Source organism: Aegilops tauschii, chromosome 1 (genome assembly GCF_002575655.3).
Source record: "Aegilops tauschii subsp. strangulata cultivar AL8/78 chromosome 1, Aet v6.0, whole genome shotgun sequence".
NCBI classification, from domain to species: Eukaryota; Viridiplantae; Streptophyta; class Magnoliopsida; order Poales; family Poaceae; genus Aegilops; species Aegilops tauschii.
Genome location: NC_053035.3, coordinates 8,578,280 through 8,583,883, shown reverse-complemented (window position 1 = coordinate 8,583,883; position 5,604 = coordinate 8,578,280). Strand labels below are relative to the sequence as shown.

At 42.1% G+C, this 5,604-nt stretch overlaps 1 pseudogene; it reads right to left on the bottom strand.

The window, feature by feature from the left end:
• Positions 1-3,344: 3,344 nt before the first annotated feature.
• Positions 3,345-4,130, bottom strand: LOC109780911 (probable glutathione S-transferase GSTU6; annotated as a pseudogene).
• Positions 4,131-5,604: the final 1,474 nt, after the last annotated feature.

Sequence of the window (5,604 nt, the reverse complement as noted above, 5' to 3'; positions counted from 1 at the left end):
TTCTCCCTTGCGTGATACCTATGGATATGACTTGAACTTCAGTTTTTTACTGTGTTTTGCTTGCTTGCTTGACTGAGCGAGGAGTGATATATATAGGGTATGGGAGGCAATAACAATGCATCATCTATGAGGCATATGCTAACATCAAGGACACGTATTTTGCACAATCACTTGGTATCCGGACACTGAATAGACTTGCTGCTTACTCTATTTTTAACACATGTACCATGATCACTTATTTTATCTCCATGTTTTGAAACACCACGGCACGACTTCACTGCTTAGCAACATTAGTCAAGGCCATTTGCTTGCGGATTAGTTAACTTCCATGTCAAGTGTCTCGAGACATTAGTCATTGTCTTGGAGAAGAAGGCTGGGAAGTAAACAGATTAGCAGAGTCCTGGACATCCCCAGCCGGCCAGTCATCATGAACTAACTTTAAGATTGACTAGCCAAAAGAGTCCGTGCGTTGTAACGGGACAGAAAAAAAAATACAAGCTCTTAACCCAATAACCACGACTCGAGACCTTGATAGGTAGACGCTCTTTATTTTAACATGGCATCACATTTGTGTACCCGACGGTGGTTCAATGATCATACAACGAAAATACATTTGAATGTGGTCAGTCCTAAGGCGTCTCTCTCTCACACACACATGCGCGCGTGCTCGCACGCACACAATCGCTCAGAATAAGATGAGAAAAATGTTGTTTTTTCCGGTGAGGTTTTTTAGAGTTGTGCATGCATGGTTATCAATGTTTTCTTTCCTCTCAATCTGGTTTTAATGTGTGTTTATTTGCAATTTGGCTCGCCGCCCGTGTGAAAGAAAAACGTACTATGCACTATAGATTAAGTTTGCACCCAAATTAATATTAATATTTTAGAAATATTTAACAGCTAAATGTAACAGCATATTTAGATTCTATTTTTCTAATCAAATTTCATATATAACGTGTTAAAATCGGAGTTACGGTTTAAAAGATATAGATAATTTTGTTTTAGATAAAATGCGGATTGATTAACCGAAAGGTCAGTGGGTTTTCTGTTAAAACACAAAAAGCCATTCGTATGACTTAAATATGGATGACGGTTTGATTACCTGAAACGTCAAGGGGTTTTCTGAGAAAATAAAAACGGTTCGGTATGACTTAAAGATCGACTGCGGGTTGTTTCCAACAAACACCAAAGACGTTTTTGTAAAAAAGGGTGACGGATGACCAGATACACCCTCCGTGCTTTATTATTAGGTAGAGATATCACGTAAGGACATGAAACATATAATACTAGCTAGTCGCACTAACTTCAAGCATGTACCTAATACTAGTCTGAACAAGTCAAATACCTAATACTTATGCTCCAATTAGTGCAGCCGCCGCCGGCGGGGATGCCATGATCCTGTTTTCCTGCAAAGGTGGCTCTGCCGAGGAGGCCGAAGATGAGGTCCCACACTTGTTTCTGCAGTAATATGCAAGGGCTGGTAGTGCTTCCTATCTCGTTGCGGCAGTCTTCGGCACACGTCACCAGCCGGCAGTAGTTCTAGGTACCACTAGCCCCAGGTGGCCTTGGCCAGATGTGCGGCTCCCGGATCTCCGGCATGCGGTTGTGGCCTCATTGCCGTGTGGTGACCATTGAAAGATCTTCGTGAGGATTGCTCAAGATCTGATGGTTCACTTCGACGATGAGATGTAAACTGTAGATCATGGCTTGACGCAGAGGGATGGTTGTGCAGTGGCGGCGGTACATCGCATGTAGCTGCTGGGATCGTGGAAAAGCGGTGGTGACAAACATGGATATCGTCAATGGTGGTGCTACTCAAGCACGCGGTCTCGAGCTCCGGGGTGAAAGCCTAGGTCTGACCCGAGGTGGTTATACCTCGCAATGAAGATGTTTCTACGTCGTTACCTTGTTGAAGGCATTGCTCGGATAAGCTCGGACTTTTTCTTCACGATGAAAATAGACTCTGGCCGTGGTGGTTGGATCCGATGACGGTGACGCTTGAGTGTCGTTCCCCTTCCTAAGCGTTGCCGTTGAAGAATATAGTGGTTCCTGTGATGTCATTACATGATTGGTGCAGATATGGTCATTTCTGTAGTTTGTGATCGTGGATCTGATCGCTTTTAGTTTTTTTACTCGCCTACAAATAGCTTTAGTCATTCATGACTTTGCTATTTGCTAGCGTTTTTGTGTGTGTGTTGATGTTGGCTGTGTGCATCTAAGTTATGCAGAGGCTGAGTGTGTGCTCACTGTGTTTGTATCTTTTTGATGCTCCATTTTGAACCATTAAAATCCATTCTTTATCGAAAAAATATATCATCCATTATAATCAAGTACCTGCAGTATAGTATTCATGAATATACATGAAAGTATATGTATGTTATGTTAGAGTATCGAAGCAGAGACATTAGTATGCTTCGGAACAGATACATCAGTTAATCTAGTACAGGCTTCTATATTCAGTTAAACAGAAAATATATCTGACAATTTTGTACGTGACATGGATAAATACTTCCCTTATTATAGTTTGAACCAAAATCAGGTATACAACATTTGTACTACGATTAGTATTCGGTAGATCCTAATTTTGGGTGGCGTTTCTCTACTAGGGATTGGGTTCCCGTCCCTTACCTATGATATTTGAAACTAAACCAGCCAAATGTACAGTAGAGTAAAATGCAAAATATTTGACAATATTTATGCCCATAAAAAATGAGCATCCAAGTCTAGATTTGAATCATAGTAAAAAAACAAGCCACCCTTGTACAAATGCATGGGCGACTAATTCTTGGCACACATGTCAAGGAGTATAATTCATATGCAATGCAAGTTTTCTTATGGTTCAACCAATTCTGAAGTGGAAAGAAAATGTTGGAAATTAATTCACATATGCATCATTCTGATACAGTGGCCGGGAGTAATCCTCCTTTTCCAAAGAATTGTGTGTGCAAGAATTAAAGCAGAAGAATGCATGCTTTAGCTCCTTCTGTCGAGGCCTTGTCAGTCGCCACAAAGGAGTTATATATCATGGCAAGTTTCTTGTGAATCTCAAGTTCTGAACTGACAGATCTTTTTGTGGATGTGTTCTTGGTCCATCCAACAAAGAAGGACGTGCTCTTTGTCCAGACTCCTCGATCTCCGTAAAAACAAAAACAAAAATCTTGAAAAGAAAGAACATATTGTAACCAAAGATCATTCTATCTTTCTTATTCGGTACAGTATTGCATACATTTGATGTGCGAGAGAGACACCAATTGAGAGATAATGCATAGCTATACAGCACGTATACTTCAACAAACATAACTATAATTATTATTCTCTGATCTGAACCAATTGGGTGACCGCTTAATTCAGTTCTTGATAGAAGCAGAAATTTGGGCCCGCCTAATCTTTGCGAACTCAACCAACTTGTCGACGTCCGGCAGCGCCACCTTGGCAGCGTCCAGTGCGATGAAGCGCTCCACCCATGCTACCAGATGTGGGGTGTTGGTGATGTCAAAGAGCTTGGTACCACATGGCTCTTCAGTTCCCTGTAGAAATGCCAACAGACCGCCTAGTGCGATATCCACGTATCCAATGCTATCACCGCCAAAGAAGGGCTTCCCGTTGGAGCATTCCTTGAGAGACCCCTCCAGCGTCAGAGCGCCCGCCAACATCTGCTTTATCCCCTCAGTCTTCTCCTCCTCTCCGTTGGCCGTGAACGCCACTTTCCACGCGATGACTAGCTGCATGCATGCACCAAATAGCAACATTAATCAGCTCACCACGTACACAGATGTGAAATCAACAACACAAAACATTGTGAGAGTAAACCTTGTGTTCGATGTAGTCTACCCAGAACCAAGCAATGGCACGTTCGTATGGGTCAGCGGGCAGGAGGGAGGAGCCTATAGTACCATAGGCGTCGTCGATGTACTCTAGGATGACGACAGACTCACAGATTGGCTTGCCATTATGGATGAGCACGGGCACCTTCTTGTACACCGGGTTGGACATGAGGAGGAGATCGCTCTTGTTGTCGAGGTCCTGCTCCACAAACTCGTAGCTCAGCCCTTTAGGTGGAGCGTGATTTTCACCCTGGCAGCCCAGGGGCTCGCCCACGTACCCAACAGCTTCAGCTCGTCTTCGCCAGCCATTATTTCTCCCATGCGTGATACCTGTAGGTCAACCAGAGTAAGATCCACACCAGAGTGGTACGGTAATCCTGTTCTGGAGGTCATGTTACTTGACCATGACGAACCTACAAACTATGAGGAAATGATGATGAGCCCAGATTCAGCGAAATGGCTTGAGGCCATGAAATCTGAGATGGGATCCATGTATGAGAACAAAGTGTGGACTTTGGTTGACTTGCCCGATGATCGGCAAGGCATAGAAAATAAATGGATCTTCAAGAGGAAGACAGACGCTGATAGTAGTGTTACTATCTATAAAGCTAGACTTGTCCAAAATGGTTTTTGACAAAGTTCAAGGTGTTAACTACGATGAGATTTTCTCACTCGTAGCGATGCTTAAATCTGTCTGAATCATGTTAGCAAATTGCCACATTTTATGAAATCTGGCAAATGGATGTCGAAACTACATTCCTTAATGGATTTCTTAAAGAAGAGTTGTATATGATGCAACCAAAAGGTTTTGTCGATCCTAAAGGTGCTAACTAAATGTGCAAGCTCCAGCGATCCATCTATGGACTGGTGCAAGCATCTCGGAGTTGGAATATACGCTTTGATATGTTGATCAAAGCATATAGTATTATACAGACTTGCGGTGAAGCCTGTATTTACAAGAAAGTGAGTGGGAGCACTACAACATTTCTGATAAGTATATGTGAATGACATATTGTTGATCGGAAATAATGTAGAATTTTCTGGAAAGCATAAAGAAGTATTTGAAAGGAGTTTTTCAAAGAAAGACCTCGGTGAAGCTGCTTGCATATTGAGCATCAAGATCTATGGAGATAGATCAAGACACTTGATAAGTTTTTCCAATGAGTACATACCTTGACAAGATTTTGAAATAGTTCAAAATGGAACAGTCAAAGAAAGAGTTCTTGCCTATGTTACAAGGTGTGAAATTGAGTAAGACTCAAAGCCCGACCACGGCAGAAGATAGAAAGAGAATGAAAGTCATTCCCTATGCCTCAGCCATAGGTTCTATAAAGTATGGCATGTTGTGTACCAGATCTATTGTATACCCTACACTGAGTTTGGCAAGGGAGTACAATAGTGATCTAGGAGTAGATCACTGAACAGCGGTCAAAATTATCCTTAGTGGAATAAGGATATGTTTCTCGATTATGGAGGTGGCAAAATATTCATCGTAAAGGTTTACGTCGATGCAAGTTTTGACACTGATTCAGATGACTCTAAGTCTCGATCTGGATACATATTGAAAGTGGGAGCAATTAGCTAAAGTAGCTCCATGCAGAGCATTGTAGAAATAGAAATTTGCAAAATACATACGGATCTGAATTTGGCAGACTCGTTGACTAAACTTCTCTCACAAGAAAAACATGATCACACCTTAGTACTCTTTGGGTGTTAATCAGATGGCGATGTGAACTAGAATACTGACTCTAGTAAACCCTTTGAGTGTTGGCCACATGGCTAT